Source organism: Vicugna pacos, chromosome 17 (assembly GCF_048564905.1).
Source record: "Vicugna pacos chromosome 17, VicPac4, whole genome shotgun sequence".
In the NCBI taxonomy this organism is placed as follows: Eukaryota; Metazoa; Chordata; class Mammalia; order Artiodactyla; family Camelidae; genus Vicugna; species Vicugna pacos.
In genome coordinates, this window is record NC_133003.1 from 50,418,272 (window position 1) to 50,438,310 (window position 20,039).

The following is a 20,039-nucleotide window of genomic DNA, read 5'->3' on the forward strand; positions in this document are numbered from 1 at the left end:
GTAAAATAACAAGCAACATACAACTTGTGAAGCCCCTGAAAGTGTCCAGACATTGTCATCAGCATCTTCACAAATGTCTCGCCTCCTCTAATTAAATCTGCTTTTCTCCAGCTGCAATATTCAAGATCAATTAAATAGATAAAGGGCATTGATTGCACAGCTCTAGCTCCAGTGTTACACAGGCCTGGCTGCACGTTAGAATCCCCTGGAAGCTTTCTCAGAACAGTAATGCGCAGACCCCAGTGCTGAACAGTTAAAACGCTGATGCCTGTGCCCCCTTCCAAGAGGTTCACATTCATTGTTTGAAGGTGGAGCCTGGACGTCCAGTGTCCCGGGGATGAGGATGTACAGCCAAGATTAAAATCCACCGATACAAGACGTTTTGCCTGCACTTTAGCTGATTCTGTCAAGTGGGTGCTGCTGTCTCATTTTGCAGATGAGGCACTTGGGGTTCAGGGACCTGAAGGAAATAGAACCCAGATGTTCCAGGGTTCTGTATCTGGTACTGGGCTGGGAAGCATGGAGCAGACCGAGGAGAAGAGGAACTGCCCCTCCACCCTCTCCCGCCTCTTCCCTCCCCACCCCACCACCTCCACCCAAGCAGTTCACCAGCTGTCGCTTACGGTGTCGTTCTTTACACTAAGACTTGAGGTCCTGTTTTGTTTTGTGGGTTTTTTAACCTATGCCAACATCCTGAAACAGTTATCTATACAATTGCAGCCACCTTAGGGTCAGAGTCTTATTGTCATGGATTTGATTGTGGAGCCCAGCACAGCTCGGCAAAAAGTTGCTGTTTCAGAAATGTTTATTGATGGATTGTTTGGATATATGTTGGACCGGATGGATGGACAGATGGACAGACAAAGAGACAGATGTGGATGGATGGTGATAAGAAGATAAATGGATATGAATGAATGGATGGGCAGTCAATTTAAATGGATGGGTGGATGAGTGAATTCATGAAGAATGAATTTGTCTATACCCTGCCATGTGTTACAAAGGATTTGTCATACCTAAAAGGATTTGAGATACTTATAGAAAATTAAAAAACAAAATTTTAGCACCCTCTTGGTACCTGGCTCTGCTCTAGCTGTTAGAATACGTATATGAACAGGAGGCAAAGGATCTTCCCCTTGTGAACCTTACATATTAGCAGCATAAGACAGATAATAAATAATAAACATAATAAATGAGTAAATTATAGAGTATGGTAGAAAACTAAGAGCTATTGATGAGAGAAAAGAGCAGGAAAAGGGAGACTAGAAAATCCAGAGAGGCAGGGGTGGGATGCAGTTGTAGAAAAGGAGATCAGGGAAGGCCTCATGGGGGAGGTGACCTCTGGGCAAAGACTTGAAGGAGGTGAGGGAGTGGCCCTGCAGGGATCTAGGGTGAGAGCATTCCAGATGGGGGAAGGGCCTATGCAAAGGCTCTGGGTGGGATTGTGCCTGCTGTCAAGAGACAGTGTCAGAGGCCACGCAGCAGGGGCAGAGGGAGTGAAGGAGAGAGCAGAAGGACCAGGTGGCCAGGTCAAATAGGGCCTTGTAGGTGATGGTGAGGGCACTGGCATTTTTGCTGAGTGACATGGGGGTGTTGAGCAAGGGAAGGATGTGATCCCGTTTAGATTTTAAAATGATCCCTTTGGCCACTCTGTTATAAACCAGCGGGCCTTAGGAGATTAGGGTATAAGTAGAAAGAGCAATGAGAAGTCATCCAGCTAAGAGAATGGGGGCTCACACCAGGGTGGTGGCAGCCAAAGAGATGAGAGCTGGTTGGAGTCTGGATATATTCTGAAGGCAGAGCCAGTGGGATTTCGTGGCAGTTTGGATATGGGTATGAGAAAAAGAGAGGAGGAATAAAGTTTGTCGCTGGGGTTTTGGCCTGAGTAACTGCAAGAAAGGCGTTTCCATCAACCTCAATGGGGAAAGCTGGAGTCAGGTCAAGGTTTTGGCAGGGGGGCCAATCAGGAGTTTAGTTTTGGATATGAGGGTTTGGATGTGCGTTGGATATCCAGTGGGGATGTCAGACAGACAGTAGGTGTTAGCTGGAATTCAGGAGAGGTCTTGATTGGAGATATAAATGTGGAGTCACTTACGTACAGCTGGTATTTAGTGATGAGATGGGGTGAGATTACCAGGTGAGTGATATGGACGGAGGAGAGAAGATGATTGAGACTGAGCCCCAAGTCATCCCAACATGAAGAGGCTGGGGAAGAAAAGATGCTGGAGGAGAAGGAGAGACCAGTGAGGGAGGGGGAAACTAGGGGAGCATGGGGTTCCCAAAACCAGATGAAGAAAGGAGCAATCAGCTGTGTCAAGCCATGCAGAAGACAAGGACTGAGAACTGACCATGGATTTTGCCATGAGGAGGCCAGTGGCAACCTTGACAAAGAGGGCATCTGCGGAGCAGCAGGAGTGACCACCTGATTGGAATGAGTTTAAGAGAATTGGGAGGGAGGAACTGGAAAGATTGGGGATGGATAGCTCTTCTGCCAAGGGGAGTGCGCTAGTTTGTTGATGGCTCCCAGTGACCTTGTGTCCTGGTGTTCACGTCCTTGTGTAGTCCCTCCCCTTGGATCTAGGTTATCCCCATGATTAGCTTTAACCAACAGAATGTGGCAGAAGCCACACTGTGCTAGTTCCAGGCCTAAGCCTTAAGAAGGCTTGACAGCTCGGATACTCTTGGAACATGGCGACCATGCTGTAAGAAGCCCAAGCCACACGGAGAGGCAACACGGAGGAAAGAATGGAAGCTGCGTGCTCAACAGGCCAACTTGAGCCCCAGCCAACAGCCAGCACCAACCGCCGGACCTTGTGACACCCTAGCTCAGTGGGGCATCCAGAAGCTTAGAGCCCCAACTGTACCACATGAAGCAGAATAACCACCCAGCTGAGTCCTGTCAACCCACTGAATTGAAGAGAGAAGAAAATGGTTGTCGTTTGACAGCTGCTACATTTGGGGTGGATTCTTACACAGCAGTAACTAACCCAAACAGGGAGACGTGTTGGGTAGCTAGAGGGGGAGGAAGAGGTGGCAGCAAGGTGTTTGTTGTTGTTGTTTTAAAGATGGGAGAAATGATGGTGTGTTTGTATGCCATGAGAATGATCCAGAGGAGGTTAAAAGTGATGCTGTGGAGGAAGAGGGAGGATGGGTGGAGAGATGTCCTTCAGCAGAGGACGGGGGATGGGGCCCAGTGCACCACACACGTGCGTGAAAGCATGGTCAGCTCACCTGTGGCCACAGGTAGGAAGGCTGAGTAGTGTGTGGAGATGCTGGCGGGTGGGTCCGTGTGTGGTGGGTCTGCAGATGTAATGATTGCTTTGATGTTCTCAGTGAACAGGGCTAGGGGAGGAGGCATGTTGGGTTTAGGGAGCGGACGAGTGAAACAGTCTCAAACAGAGCTGGAGAGTGAATGAAGAGGGAGGCAGAGGAGGCAGCACTGAGGGCTCTCTTAACATTCAAGGTCACAAGTTTAAAGTGAGCACAGCCAGGGTGGTTGCAAGCTCTTGTCCAGCTGCAGCTGCACAGGGGTGGGGTTGGGGGTGGGGGCAGGGGTGGCTGAGAGCAGACACATGACCAAAATTTTGCCTTTGCCAAGTAAGGGTGAAAAACTGAAATAATGCATGAAGAAATAAAGACTTAAGGAAATGCAAGTCAGATTAAAAGCTCAAGACCAGGGGCAAAATTAGAAAGCAGACCGTGGAGGGGGAGGGAAGGAAGATGGAGAAAGAGAGAGAAGGAAGAAGGGGATAAGGCCATGTTTTAGGTGGATATTATTAGGTAATGCACTTAAGTATGAGTGAGTTTCAGATCCTTGACGGAAAGGGCAGGCGGGGAGCCAGGAGGGTGTTGGGAGCCTGAGGCAGATGTGGCGGTGGTGGCTGCTGACACGTCTGCAGGCACACCAGCCCTCACCTCCATCCCCACCCAGCCCCGTGACCAGCAGGCTCCTTTTTCATTTGCTTTCAGTTCTGTTTGCCCCTAGTGGTGTTTCCATCCCTCCCCCACCTCCCTCTTGCACCCCCAAGCCTCCCCTCCCCAGGTTTCCGAGGAGAAAACTCAGAGCCCAGTTGCCTGCCCGAGACTTCTCTCCCCAGAACATCCTTAACAGCCAAGTCTGGAGCGCAGAGGCTAGAAGTGTTCCCAGCAACTTGGCAGCAGCAAAGCCAGCCTCTGGCTTCCAGGCCAGGAAGGCAAGGCAGGCTGGCCGCCCACAGCCCGGACCTAGTGACCCTCTGGCCAGAGGCACACCTTGAGATTCTGGGAAGAGAGCCCGACCCTGTCAGGAGATGGGGCCCTCGTGCTACCACACCTATCTGTGTGTCCTCTGAGCAGAGCAGCCAGCTGCTGCCCTGTTCCCAGTGAATCCCCTGTTAAAACATACAGATGGCAGGCCCTACCCCAAGCCAGCATCAGACTCTAGGAATCCTTATTTTCATCAAATTGCCCAGTGATCCTAAGACACAGCCAAGGTTGGGAATGGCCTGTTTCTCTCTTTGGACCTCGGTTTCCCCATCTGTTATCAAAATTAACACAAGAGTCTAGGTGGAGGTTTATGGAGACAAAGGGATGAAGGGGTGGTGTGATGGCTTTTCCAGTCCTGAGTTTAAGGACTCTAGGAGGATCACGTGGGCTCTGCCGCCCTACGATGACACTCGGGTTTCTCACACGCCTAGGAGCCTCTCAGGTGACTGAGGTGAGTCCCAGTCCCAAAGATGCCCAAGTGAGTCACCAGACACTCTGCAGAGAGAGGTTCCCTCCCCTCACTGGCACCATCCCCTTCCCACATAACCCCCAACTTCTCCCTTTGCAGTTGCTGCCCACTCTGATTTATTTTGGAAATCTCCACTGCCATCTCCTTTCTATCCCCTATTTCAGAGGGGATGATTTCTACCTGAGGTGGAGGCGGGGTGAATTGGGAAATTGGGAGAAGATTCAGTCTGGCTGAGTCACTTCAAGAGGAGGTTGGGGAGATCAGTCCCAGCCAAAGGTCCCTTCCTGTGCGCCTTTTCTCCTGATGATAGCCATGGAGAAGTTGTTGGCGAGGGGATCCCCAGGACGGATTGTCACTTAAGAAGAGTCACTCTGCTTCTGGACCGATGGAGGGGGGGTGGACTGGAAGAAGCCAGCCGTGAGGTCCGCACAGTAAGGTGGAGCTGGAGACCATTCAGGTAACAGACGCAGACTAGGGTGTGGGGAGAGGAAGAAGGAGAGGAGATGGCCGTGGTGGCTGATTGTCTGGCAGCATGAGGGGGAGGAGTCAAGGGGCTCCGAGTGTCGGATTTGATTGCCTGGGTGGTTGATTGTAGGTATTGTTCAAGGAGATGGTGAAGGAAGAGGAAAGGGTCCATGCTGTCATCAGATTTATGCCCCTAGTGCCTGGCACATGGTGGACCCGCTGTAAAGGTGCTGAGATGCTACCATGCCCTCAGAGAGACTCTGTTTTCACAGTGGGAGGGTGTCCAGTGCTCTGGCACCAAGGTTAAGGGTCCCCACCAGCCCCAAAGAGCCCTGGAATGAATTAGAAAAATGGCAACCCCCCAGAGAATGGGAGAAAATATTTGCAAATGAATCTAATACAGGTCTAGTATCCAGAATATATAAAGATTTCTTATAAATCAATACTAAAAGCAAACAAACCAACTAAAAAATAGACATGAGCTCTGAAGAGATATTTCTCCAAAGAACACATATAAATGGCCAACAGGCACATAAAAAGATGCTCAACATCATTAGACATTACAGAGATAAAAATCAAAACCACAATGAGATATTACTTTACATCCACTAGGATAGATAAATAAAGGGAGAAAAACAGACAAGTTGGCAAAATATGGAGACTTTGGAACCCTCAAACATTGCTAATGGAGATGGAGAATGGTGTGGCTGCCCTGGAAAGCAGTTTGGTGGTTCCTCAAAAAGGTAAGCATAGAATCACCATATGATATAGCAGTTCCATCCCTGGGTATATACCCAAGAGAACAAAAAACATATGTTCACACAAAAACTCATACAAGAATGTTCATTGCATTTTTGATAACAGCCAAAAAGAGGTAACAATCCTTGTGTCCATCAATTGATGAATGAATACACACATGGAACATCTACACAATGGAATATTACACATCCATAAAAAGGAATGAAGTACTGATTTACACTGCAGCATAGATTAACCTCAAAAATATTATGCTAAGTGAAGGGCAACAATCACATAGGACAACATAATGTGGAGTTGATCCCATTTATATGAAAGTGCAGAATGGGGAAATCTGTAGAGACAGAAAATAGATTAGGGGTTGCCAAGGAAAGGGGGAAGAGGGAATTGGGAGATATGGAGTTGTTTTTTGGGGTGATGGAAATGTTCTGGAAGTGGATAGTGGTGGAGGTTGCACAAAATTGTGAAATTACCAAAACCGCCCAAGAAGCAAAAGAAGCCCTTCTTCCCAGTTTAGGCACAAGGTTGACTTTGGTGCCAACTCCAAGATCTCTTACTCTGCACGGTGCTCCAGCTGCCAACACTCAAATTCCTTAACCAAGCCTCTTCTACACACCCAGACTTGCTCAATCTTTCCACTCCAGCTACACTCCCTCTTTGCCTTCACACACCCCAGGAGCCTCCTGGGGGTTCACTCTACCCCCTCAGAACCTCCCATGCCCCACCCTCTCCACTAAGACACCTCCCCATTTTAAAAGCCTGCTTCCTACTCACCTCTTCCCGGAACCTCTCTTAGGAAGGCCACTCACTTCCCATCAGCCCTTTGCACTTGTAAAAACACCCAGCTGTTGGATTTTACCCTGGGCTCTGCCACTTAAAGCCTGTGTGACTTCTCTGGGCCTCAGTGTCCCCATCTGTAAAATGTACATGTCCATGTGTCTTAATGTGCTCAGACTGATGCTGAGTATATTCTTCATGAGAGACCAAGTGTCCAGCAACTAGAACGTGGCACATCCAGGATTTGAATTCAAGTCTGTCTAGCTCAGAGTCCGAGATCTTAACCACTACCCTTTGTTCACACTCATTATCTTCCTACAAGCAATCACTTACTCATTCAGCAAACCTTGTATGAGCACCTCCTTTACCATGAGTATGCTAGATGCTGGTAATGCCTTTTCCTTCAAGGAGACCCACAGTCTGGAAAGTGTGTGGGTGGTGAAGCTAGGTCCAGCTCCCAAGTATCCTGGCTTCTAGTTCACTACTTTCTGTTCTGGGATACTTGCATCAGAGGGGAAAGTCACTGAAGCCTAGCAACTCTTTTGACAGAAAGAAGTGGAGGGGAATTACAGAAACTGAACTGAACTTGCAACCAGGAGTCCTGGGTCTAGGTCTGTCTCTGACATTGATTGTAGGATGCCTTTTTTAAGTCCCTTCTCTCTGGGCTCAGCTTCCCCATTTGCAAAATTGCCTGCAAGGACCTTTCTTGACTGTGTTCATTCAGTTATCATTTACTGAGCACCTACTGTGGGCCGGGCACTGGGCTAAGTGCTGGAGACATAGCTGGAACAAGACAGACTCCCTGCCCTCCAGCTGTTCACATTCAGCAGGAGGCTGAGAGACAACAAAGCAGGGAAAAGACCACCACAGACAGCCTGGAGAACCATGAAGGGGGAAGTGATAGGTGGGGCACTACTTTATCCAGGGAAGGCTTCTCCAAAGAGCAGCAGCCGAGTACAGACTGAACAATGATGAGGCGTCTGTGGGGAGACGGGAGTACGAGCATCCCAGACACAGGGAACAGCAAGCGGAGGCCCAAGTCATGCTAGCAGCTTGCTGTGTTTGCAGCAGGGAGGCCAGGGTGTCTGGCGGGTAGTGAGCCCAGGCGTGAGGGTGGGAGATGAGGAAGGAAGGATGTAGATGACAGACAGAGGGGTGTGGAGGTGTGCAGGCTGAATTCTAAGTAGGGTGGGGAGCCTTTGAAGAGTTTGCAATAAGAGAGACTTGATGCGTGTCAGAAGGGCCCTCTGCTTGTTGTATGGGGGTGGGTTGCAAAGGGCAAGGGTCTGAGTTCTCTTTGGCTGGCACCTCTAGATGGACCAGCCAGGAACATGGAAGGCAGGGACACCCTGTATCACCAGTCCTAGGGCTCACCATCCAGCTCCTGGAGGGCCAGAGGGGCGGAAGTGGGCTCCAGGGGAGTCAGTGGCCAGGAAAGCCAACTTGGAGCTTGAGTCCCAGAAGCCATTCCTTAAATTCTCCGTGAAGTTTTTCCAAACAGCCCCGGAATTTACAATGCCTTTTCTAGCCCATAGGAATTGACCTTCGATTGGGTTAACCCAAACTCACTCACCCTGGCATTCTGGGCCTTCCTGGTCTGGCCCCTAATCTCCTTTCCAGACTCGTCTCCCTCCCACCTTTCCTCAGCCCGCCCAGGCCAGCTCAACTTCTCACCATCCCCAGAATGCTCTCTTTACTTTCCTCCCCACAAGGCTTGGTTTGTGCTCTTCCCTCCGCCTGAAATACTTTGCCTCTCTGTACCAGATCTCGTTCAGTTATCATTCTAGCTCCCTCAAAATGCACATCTTTCATAATGACATCTTATTTTTCCTTTACTTAAAGTCTGATTCTCTCTTTGTGTATTTTAAATGTTTTTATTCATATTTTATTGTGATTAAATGTACATAACATTAAATTTATCATTTTATCCATTTTAAGTGTACAATTTAGTGACATTAAGTACATTCATAATGTCGTGCGACCATCCCACCATCTATTTCCAAAAATTTAAATCATCCCAAATAGATGCTCTGTACTGACATAAAAGCTTTTTAGTGGAACCTATATTCACTAGAACTCTTTCTTTAGAAGGAGCAAAAGCTCAACTCAAACAATTACTCCAAAAAGAGAGTTCACTGGCTCACAAAGATGAAATATTCAGGTTAGTCTTCAGGCATGGCTGGATCTAGGCACCCACACAGCATCATCAGGCAGACAGATCTTTCTTTCTGATCTGTTTACTCAAGTGTTGGCTTCATTCTCAGGGAGGCTTTCTCTGTCTTGGTGGCAAAGATGGCCATCAGCAGTTCCAGGCTTTCACTCCACCAGCTCAGCCCTCCCAGGAGGAAAAAAAAATACAGGCTTCATTCTCAAGAATTTTAGCAGGATTTCCAGGACTAACTCTCATTGGATCAATCTGGGTCATGTGCCAACCCCTGAACCAATCACTGTGTTTCACCAGAGAGCTGGGCCATGCGAACTGGCCAGGCCAAGGTCACATGTCCTACAGCTGAGAGGTAGGGTCACCGCACTTTAGGAACACAGCATGAGAGTAGGAAGGAGTAGCTCCCCATAGGAAAAGCAGGAGAAAGGGAAGCAGGGCCCAGCAGGCAAAACAACACCTGGCCAACCACTTCAGTACTTACCCAGATTACCTCCTCTGATCTTTTTCTCAGCCAGTGGTTCCACCCTGACTTGATAGCAAGGACCAGAGAATCTCCTTAACTACTTTCTCTCCCCTCTCCCCCAGTGTTGCCAGTTACCAAAGCCTTCCTCCTCAGTGTCCCTGGAAGCTCTTCTCCCACCCCTGTCCCTTTTGTCCCTGCCCTAGTTCAGGCCACAGATAACCATCTCCTAGATTATTGCAACCCTCTCTACCACCACCTTCCCTCCCTCCAGGTGAGCTTTTCTCAAGCCCAGGTCTGACCACAGCTCTTCAGAACTTCCCCTTGACTTCCCTTCAGTTTTTGAGGTTCAGTCAGATCTGACTGCTGCTGCTGTCTGTGGCACCCCCACCTCCCTTCTCAGTCAGGTTCTCTTGAGACTCACCCAAGTGCTGTTTCTTGTGCCTGAAATGCCCTTAGCCTTCTTTGCCTGACCTTCAGCTCCAGTCCTTCAAAATTCAGTCTAGGCCTCACCTCCCCAGGAAGCCTTCCTTGGGGGTCGCTCCATCCTCACCCCCTCCCCACTCACAGTGTGCTTAATGCCTCTCCTGGACTCGCCCTGAGTGCAATGTGCTTACCTCTTCATGGCACCAAGGGTAGCATATTATTTTTGAAATGTTAGTCTGTGTGTTTTTTAAGGAAATTTTGACTTCTTAAAACTGAGGTATGGTTTATATATGGTAAAGTGCACAAATATTAAAAATTTTATCAATCTATATATACATGTTACCATCCCAAAGATCAAAGTGTAGAACTTTTCCAGCACCCACTCTCAGTGCCTCTTCTGGGTCAGTGACAGTCACCCCTCCCCCCAGAGGCAACCACTTCTCAAGCTGTAGATTAGTTCTGCCAATTCTTGAACTCCATCTAAGTAGAATAATACAATATTTACTCTTTTGTGTTTCTTTTATTCAGAATAATGATTTTGACTTTCTTTCATGTTTTGTGGACAGCAGTAGTTCATCTACTTTTATGGCTCTGTGGTATCCCACAGTATGAACTTACCAAAATTTGTTTATTCAAACTCTTGTTAGTGGATGTTTGGATTCTTTCCTGTTTGGGCTATTATGAATAAATCTATAATCATGTGCAGTCTTTTGTGGATATATGTTTTCACTTCTCTTGGAGATATACCTAAGAGTGGAATTTCTGAAAAATGAGGTAGATTTATGTTTATTAGAGTTGACAAGCAGTGCTCCAAAGTGCCTATGCCATTTTGCGTCTCCATTAGCCGTGTAGGAGCATTCCAGTGGCTCCACATCCTGGCCAACACTTGATATTGTCAGCCTTCTTAATTCCAGCCATTCCACTGGGAGCATGGAGGGAGTTCATTGGGTTATTTTTCGTTCTTGCTAATTCCTGTTACCCAGAAGCCTTACGCACACTCCTGCCTCCCCCTTCCCTCACCATTATGACAAACAATAGGCTGTTGTTTAAAGGCTACTGTCCTCTTCTGGCCCTGCAGAAAGAGAGAAACCAGAATCTTCTCCTGGATTTTGAATTTCAAAAGCCTACGGTGTCAGGGCAACAGGAAAAGGCTCGTGTGCATTGATGACATGATTGGTATGGGAAAATGTGGGGAATTTAAGAGCAAGGTTCTGCCTCCCTCAGACTAGACAAGGGTGAGGAGAGAGCTGGAGCAGCAGCACAGGGGGAGGTAGGTGGTGTAAACCCTGAGGAAAGGGACCCTTGAACCTGCCCCTTCTCTGGGCACAGACCTGAGCTTGGAGAGAGACCCCAGAATCCCCAGATAAGTTCAAGGAAACTGAACATAGAAAGGACCCGTGTTCTTCTCAAGGCAGACTCTCTAGTGGAAAAATGCTGTGTGTGTGGCTGGGCAGAAGGTCATCCTATGTCTACAGAGTTCCCTGTGCCCCAGTGGCTGTGGGGGCTGAGCGGTGGTTCCGGGGCACTTTGAAGGGACAAAGAGGGGATGAGGCTTAGGGACAAGGGACAAGGGACAACTTGGCAGTGGCCTGGATGCGTGGGTGACCCCTTCTCAGGTAGGAATAAAGGTGTCTCAGCAGATGCCAGTGTGGATAAGTGATGATGCGCCCCAGATGCTCCCTGCCAGATCCCAAGAACTAAGACACCACCCCTAGAGAAAAGGGCAAGTCTCACTTTACCTGAGATTAAGGCTTCCCCTCAGAAGTGGGAGATCATAGCAGAGACTGAGCTCATTTAACCAAAAATAGCTTCCTTTCTTGCTCACCTGAGTTGGTGGACTGAACTTGGACCACTGTTGCACTTTCCACACTGTATTATGCCTATCGCGTTATTTTCCTTTTCTCTCCTTGAGACTGTGAGCAACTGGAGGTCAGGGGTAAGATCTGATTCATCCTGGATCAGCCACCTCCCGGTGCAGGACCTGACACGGAGTAGGGGCGTGGTGAAGATTTGGTGAATATTCATTGTAAGCTCCCTGCTGAGAGAGAGAGGACAGGGCTGCACGGCTGAGCACCTACTGTGGTCAAAGCCCTGTGCCGTGATATCCGTGCTGGCCACCCTGAGAGGTCAGACTGATTATCCCATTGTGCAGATGAGCACATTCACAGCCAGCACTGACCAAGCCCTCACCATGTGCCAGGCACTTTACACTTACTAACTCACGTAATCCTCATGACAACCCAGTGAGGCTGGCACTACTATTACCCCATTTCACAGCTGGGGAAACTGAGGCACAGAGCAGTGAGGTAACTAGCTAAAGATGGTGATGGAATTTGAATACAGGCCGCATGATTCCAACACCCCTGTGCCCTTTTCTAGCCCATTCTAACACCGGTTCCCAGCCCAGAGCCCAAGCTCCCTGCATGGCCTGCTCTTCCTCCCAAATCCCCACCCATCTCACTGGTGAACCCTTCACAACCTCCACACCCTCTCTCACTTCCTTGATGCTTAAGAATGGAAATATTCGTTCTTCCCTCCTTCACTCCTTTGCTCCCATAACACTTTATGTTTAGGATTTTCATGAGTTAGGATTTTGTTTAGCTGCATATAAGAGAAAATCCTAAATAATAGTGGCATAAGGAGTATGAAGTTTATTTCTTGTATAAAAGAAGTATAAAGACAGACAATCCAGGGCTGATAGAGCAGTTCCATGCTGTCAGTGACTGAGGCTACTTTATCTCTTCTGTCATCCTAGTATGGGTCTTCCTTCACAAGGTGACATTGTAGGACAAAATGGTTACTAAAGCTCCAGCCATTGCATCTACATTCTAAGCAGCAGAAAAAAAGGAAAGAGGATTTCCTGTTCCCTTTAAAAAGACTACCACTAACCAGAAACCCCCATAACAGTTCCCTGCTACATCTCATTGGCCAAAATTTTATCACATGAGCATAACTTGCTATAAGGGAGGCTGGGAAATACAGTCTTTTAGTTGGATGTTGGGAGAATGGCTATTAAGAGGGAAGTCACAGTCTCTGCCACATCATTACTGTAGCATTTATCATGTCAAACCTGGGATGGTTTATCTGAATATCTGTCTCCACAGCTAGGATTTTTTGAGGGCAGATTCTTGTCATCATCTTCCTCACATCCCAAAGTCTAGCACACATTGGAGACACTTAGGGTGGAGGAATAAGTAACTAGGTGTTGTGTTTCTTTGGATGCCCTGAGGCTCATAGCATGGTTCTCTGCCCATAGCCAGCCTCCAATAATTGTTAAATTGAAATGAATTTAAATGTTCTTGTCTTCAATTTCCCCATTTTTAAAATGGGTATAAATGACCTCAAAAGTCAGACTCAGCTTGGACATGCTCAGTGTCCATTGTATAACACTGGAAATATAACTGAATGTTAAACAATGAAAACCTAGCCAGTTAGGTGCCGAGTGTAGCTTTTGTTCTTTCTCTTGTTTCTTCTGCATAAACGTATATGCATGTTTTGCACAGAAATAGATCCCTCTGTACATAGCATTCTATAACCAGCCACTTCACTCACCAACACATGAAGGGACTTCTGCTTCTGCCTATGTCAAACCAGCTTGTAGAGATCAACTGTCTCAATAAACAACTAGAAAACCTGGATAAAACTGTTTAAAAGAAAATTAAAATCTGTTAGAAGGCATCAAAGAGCTATCTAGGAAGTCAGGACTTGAGGAATCAAGATCCCAGGGTGAGGAGAAACATGTGGAGGTGAGCCTGACATTCCATGTGCTTTTCCATGAATTTGCTAGTTTCGAGGTAGCTAGATGGAGAGACTGGGAAGCTGAGCAGAAGGCAGATGCTAAGAACAGAGAGGCTAAGCAGAGTTTTCAACAGTCTCATAGGGCTAGAAAGACTTAAAATAATTCATGCCAAATACATTTCTGGGCCATTGCGTGTTCCCCTGGAGCATATATGAACATTCCATGGGGCTCACATAACTTATCTATAGCAGAATTTTGGCATTGGAAATAACTCCAGAGATAATGGAACCAAACACTTCATTTTGTGGATGTAGCAACTGAGGCTCAGAGATGGTGAGTGACTTGCCTAAGGTCATACAGCAAATGGATATAGCCTTCTCGTGCAAACGTCTTGCACTGTACTGCTCTCTGTGGCTGTTGCTGCTGCTCCCAGCCTTCAGTTTCCCATTTCTTTCCACACATCCTAGCCAGAGAGATTGATTGATTTAACCTTACTTTTTAAAAAGGAAACCAAACACAAGTTTTTTTATAAAGGTTATTGTGCATTTTTCCTAATTAACAAAGTAATATAAATTTTACTTTTAAAATGTTAGAAAATAAACAGATAAGTGAAAACCAAAAGTACCCACAAATTTTTCTCTCCTTCCCACTTATCCCTGATACAACCACTTTGAGCTTTTAAATACATAAATAGGTATATTTTTTCACAAAATGAGTTTACACATACCTAGTCTCTTATAAATTGCTCTTTTAACATTTCATATTTTAATCGGTTTTCACATAATTCTGTATTCTGTAATACGGTCTTATCTGTATAATAGTCTACTGTATGCATGTACGTAATTTACTTAATCAGTCCCCTATGGTTAGATATTTGGATTATTTTCACACTTTGACTGTTATACACAATCTTGTCATGAACACCTTTATTCATATCTTAGGGATATAGATGAGTATTTTCTCAGGAGAAATTCTTAGAGTATGGAATAATCATCTGAACATTTTTAAAGTTCTCAACATCTGAATCCACATTACTCTCCAGGAAGGCTGTATCATTGTACACACCCTGTGGCAGTGTGTACCCCAAACCCAAGTGCTTTACCTAAGGGGTTGGAGGGAGCAGTCTTACCATTCTAGCTTGATGTATGCCATTCTTGCTCACCTTCCTTTAAATAGAGAGCTTCCCAGCATGCCAGGCTAAATAAGTTTAGAGTAGAGAAGTCAGACTCCCTGGCCAAGGCCAGAAAACTTTTAAACTGAGTCAGGGCCAAATTGAAAGGGTCAGTTTTGACAACTCTGAATCTACTTGGTCCCCTTTAGCCCTAAAGGACGCACATCTGCTCTCACAAACTGAGCAGGAAATTAAACAAGGGAAGAGCCATCTTGCCTACTTGGGGCAGCTGTGAAAAATGCCTGCTTGGCTCTCTCAGCACCCAGAGTGCAGCGTCCCCAGAGGAAATGGCCGAGTTTATAAGTGTGATGGGTGGGGAGCTGGACTGGTTCCTGCCAGATATACTGGTCCATTGCTTGGTGCACGGTGGTGATACTGTGGGAGTGGCATTATTTCCTCTGGGTCTTAAGCACTTTGCGATCTTCCAGTTCCCCCTGTGCCAGCGCTAAGATAACTCCCTTGAGGAGTTGAAAGAGCTGAAGATGCTCAGCCAAGACTTTAACTGGGGTTTGTTTCAGGTCAAAAGATATGGATTCTATGGCTGGTTAGCTGGGTCATCTGGGGCAAGTCCCTTTCCCTCTCTCAGAAGTCCCTTCTTAGTTTCCCCGTGTGAGCAAGGAAGCAGTTGGCCTGGGTTTGGTGCGACATGAATCCTGTTTCCTAGAAGAGAGGGAAGAAGGAGAGATGCAGTTTCGGAGCACCCACCAGAGCCAGACATTTTGCACACACAAGTGTATTTAATGCTAACCCCGACTTAAGAGGAAGCGAACATCTCTGCCTGTCCAGCACCCATGCCCCATTATTCTGCAAACAGCACCCTGATTTTCTTTTAGACAACCATGCCTCACCCACTGGGAGGGGCTGACTCCCTTCTCCCACTCCAGTTGTAGGCATGTGATGCAGGTTTGGCCAGTCACAGCAAGCATGATGGTTTCAGGGCTGGGCATGTGACCCAAGCCCAGCCAATGGGAGGCAACCCTAGGATTTTTGCTGGAAGTTTTGGGAAGGAAGTAATTTCTTTGCCCTGAGGTTGCTAAACTGGCCATTTCTGTCTCCCTGTGGAGACACCTAGCCTGGTAATCAAACTGATAAAAGAAAACAGGCAGGAGATGAAGACAGAGTCATAATAACTTCCCTTGAGCTTCTGGCGTGGACTGTGTCTGAATCCAGAGTGACCGCCTGCATTTTTCAGTCTAAAACCCCTTTTGGCTGAAGCTGGTTATAATTGGGTTTAATGTTACCTGCAACCAAAAGAACATCACTGAAATCCTGGATGTGGCACAGGCATTATTATTCTCATTTTGTAAGTGAGGAAACTGAGGCTCAGAGAAGCAAAGTAAGCATAGAACTAAAGGGGGCAGAGGAGATACTTTAAATATACTGCTTTTTAATCTGTACCTCTACTCTCTACTCAGGGGCTCAAGGGGGTGTCCCTTTCTCGTTTTCTTCCACAAAGCACAAAAGTAGGAACAGGCTTGTGGTGCCAGACTGAACCAGGTTCCAGGCTTGGTTCAGCCTCTTCCTACCTGTCTGATCTTGAGGTGACTGTGACTCACCGGCTTTATACTCTGAACAAGTCTCCTCTCAGCTTTGTGCCTCAGTTTTCTCATCAGCATAATAGGATGATAATAGTACCTACCTCACGAGATTGTTGTGAGTAGGTAAATTAAGATTACGCAGCACTGTTAGGACAGCACCTTATGCACAGTGTGACGTGAGGGCTGGCAGTTATTTTTCTTCTGCTGCCTGTATACTGTTAGGCAGTTGCCTGCTTCCTCTCCACCCCACACACCCAGGATATGGCCAGAGTTATCTCCTGATACATCCGTTTCAAATACTGCAGCAAAACAACACATACCCTGGTGGCCAGGGGTTTCAAACAATGTCTGACATACAGCTTCTGAAATGCTGATGTTTCTAAAACTCCCGATCGCTATGGGCTTAGCATTCCTAAATCTGGCCCAGGAAGTGAAACTTTAGAGAGGAATTCCAAATGATCAAGTCTTTGCTGAATTGCAGAAAGGAAAGAGAGAAGGGATGGGTAGGGACCCAGCCATTTCTGAGGTTTTTTTTTTTTTTTTTTTTTTACCCCTCGCTCTTCTCAGCTCTACAGTTGGAAAGAACAGAAATGCATTTCCCCCTAGAGTTTATAACAATTGCACAAGTACTAACTCAGTTCCAAAGGGTATATTAGTCTGCTAAAGTGTAAAATATGGAGACCTTGGAGAATCACCAGGGAATGGGAGGGGGCTTATTGTGGATTCAGAGTGAGTCCTGGTTGTGGGGCTAGTTGATGTGCAGGGGCTGGTCAGAGGAACAAATGGGGAATCCTTTGCTTCTTAGATTCATGAAGGTCAGAGCTGGTGCCCAGTACAGGAACATGGCCTGCCAGTTACCCGGAATCCAAGTCTCGGATTTCTGGGCATTACCACCAGCCCTTTAATCTCCACCTTGTAGACAGGCTCGGGGTCATAGAGCACTTACTAAGGCCTCTACAGAAATGACCTCGTGGAACTTGCCAGCAGCCCCACTGAGACGAAGATTATAGTACAGTAACAACAGCTTTAGATGTTGTAGCCAGGCTACATAGGCTGGATTCTCAGTTCTCTCATGTGACCTTGAGTAAGTCACATAACCTCTCTGTACCCCCATTTTCTTCTCCACTAAAGAGTGGTGATAATAGTTCCTCCCTGTTCAGGGTGTTGTGAGGAGTTAATGAGTAAGCACCTGTAGCATTTAGAAGAGGGTATGGCACAGCGGCAGCTGCTTCTATTAACCCTCGTTTTACAGATGTGGACCCTGAGGCCGGAAAGAGGGAGCATTCACATATCGTACCCAGCTCATGAAGCTGGGCCTCAGTTAGCTCCACACGGTTTCACCGCCACTGAGCAGAATCTCCCTCTGCTCAGAGGAGGCTAAGATACTCCCAGGAAATACCTCCAAACCCACACCCAGCCACCCCTCCCCAGTTCCCTCCTTCTCAGACACCCTCCTCTCCCTCTGAGTTCTCTTTTGAAGTGTTGAGATAAGGTACAAGTTAGAGGTTCAAATGGAGTTTTCCTGGCACTGAAGAGAGAGGGAAAAGTGCTGCCTCTCTCCCCCGTGCTCTGGAAATGAAGGCAGTGGGTGAGAATTCTCAGGCTCCCAGAGTCAGGGGTAGAGGTTCAGAGGGAAACACATCCCTCACCCTCGCCCTTCAGGATGCTGATTGGAACGCGTTGGCTTAGAAACTTGAGCTCATCTGGACGGGCTCCTGAGAAACAGCTGAAGGGTGTGGTGCTCGACACCTTGGTGGTCTCTCTAGTTACCCGCGGAGCCTCTGAGGATAGGGTCCCTATGCGTCAGCCTTAGTCTTTCCCTGCCTGCCTGGCTTTGTCGGGCATTTGCTGTTGTTGTCCTAGTTTGGCCTCTGTTAGGGTTAAGGCGAAGCGGGGTATCACTGTGAATCTTCGTCTGTCAGTCGATCTGTGATTCACTTTGCCAAACAGCGCCTCATCTTTGCTTCTTTATCTTGACTTACCTATTTCAGTCTGTGCCCTCAGGTGTAGAGGCGGCGAGTTCTCGCCAAGGTTCTGACCCTCCTTTCACCTCTCCCTCCCGTCCCGAGGAGCCTCCCCACCGCGCAGTCTGAGGCTAGGATGCTCTTCCTGAGCTGCTCCGACCCCGGGGCGGGTGTGGAAGGTGTCCGAGCCCGAGGCGCCCTCTCCCGGCGTGAGGGCGGTCCTAGGAGCGCGGAGGCGGGGGCGCTGCAGGCCCGGGGCCCGGGTCTCCGCCTTCCTCCCTCCTTTCCGGCTGGCCCCCCTCGGTGCGGCTCCTCCTCCGGCGCCCCGCCTCCCGGTCCGCTCCCTCGGCGCCCCCGCCGCTGCCGAGCACCGAGCAGCTTGGCCGCCGCGGCCGCCGCGCCACCAAACTTTCCCCGGAGCCGGCGCCGGTGAGTCGGAGCGGTGAGTCCGAGCGGAGCGCAGGCAGGGGCCGGAGCGCAGCCGCGGCGGTCGGACGAGGCTGTGGCGCGGCTGGGCTTGGGTCTGTGCATCCCGGCGGAGCCGCAGGGCCCCCGGAGCCGCTGGCGTGGGCTGGGCGCGCTCAGGGGTCCTAGGGACGTGGGCTGCGTGGGGAGGGTCCCGGGACACGGCTCGCTCCGCGACACCCTGTCTGATGCTCAGCTCTGACCCCTGTCCCGACTGGCAGACACCTGTGGCTTCACCCGGATTCGCCAGGGTGCGCGCCCCGAGCGTCTGCCTCGAGCTCCCACGCGGAGAGGGCGAGTCTCCAGTTTTCCCAGAGCTGCCCCAGGCTCTGAGTCTCATGCTCGCTGCATTCCCAGCCCATCTGTTGAAAGCGTTGACTGTGCCAGGCACTGGGCATCCATGACCTCTTTCGGTTCTCCCTGTAACTCGATGAACCGGGTATTATTATACCATTTTCCACGGGAGGAAAGAGACTCAGAGAGGTGAAGTTGTGCCCAGGCACACCACTGAGTCAAGGAGGGAGCCAGGGTTTTGACCCCGAGTCAGCCTGATTCAAACCGCTTAACCACATGCAGGTGAGCCCCGGGTTCAGCGTCACCAGGAAGTCGGGTGTGGGAAGCGCCGAGACCACCGCTCTCCTCCAGCCAGGCTGGGAATCTGGGCGGGGCGGGCCACCTCCTCACTGCGCCTCAAGGAGGATCCTTTGGGAAAATGGGTGGCTATTACTGTCAGGGAGTGGATTCTGGTGGCAAAGGCACTTGGGGCTGCCCTTTCAGGTTGAGAGGGGCCAAATTCCGGAAATTACTCTCCATTTTTCTGGAAGGAGGCAAGGAAGTCAGGCGCAGGAGCTGGAGCGCAGCAGTTCTTCACCAAAGCCACTTTCCTTCTCTGGATGACTCTCACCTTCCCCTGACCCCTGCCGCCCAAGAAGACCCCTTACCCCAGTCCATTAATCTCTCTGAGGTGTCTGCTCTGCCTGGAAGCTGTCAGTGCAGAGATGTTCCAGGCAGGGTCGCTGTTTTCCTGCAGGGGGCTCCCACCTCTGTCGTGGAGCCCAGTGATGAGGGACCGGTGCTGGGAATAAGTATTGTGTGAGCAAGGTCCTCTGGCTGCAAGGTGCTTGGGGAATTCATTCCATGACGGTGGCTGGGGCACAGGTGGAGTTGGTGGGGGAGGCCTGATCCGGAGGGCTTAATCTTGGAGGCAGCCAGGAACCAGCAGAGACTTGGGAGAGTGAGAGATGGTGGACCCGTGAGAGTATCATAATGCATGATGACATTTAGTTATCACAGCAGCCTTGCAAAGCAGGCACTAGTATTACTAACTTCATTGAACAGATAGTCTATTGAGGCTCAGAGAGGTTAAGTAACTTGCCGGAGGTTGTCCAGCTGGTCTTACCTGA

The 20,039-nt window shown here is 48.7% G+C and overlaps 1 protein-coding gene across 5 annotated transcripts in view; it reads left to right on the plus strand.

The window, feature by feature from the left end:
• The window catches only part of HRH1 (histamine receptor H1), a 167,803-nt gene that overhangs the window by 74,838 nt on the left and 72,926 nt on the right, over positions 1–20,039 (plus strand). For 2 of the 5 annotated variants that reach the window (XM_031686224.2, XM_006206810.4), the window contains exon 1: positions 18,400–18,613. The exons of 1 other annotated variant lie outside the window; for it this stretch is intronic. The gene's annotated coding sequence lies outside the window, so the exon portion shown is untranslated. Of the gene's footprint in view, positions 1–308; positions 380–18,399; positions 18,614–20,039 lie in introns of those variants that run through there. 2 more of the 5 variants (XR_012060795.1, XM_031686226.2) reach the window with 2 other exon arrangements.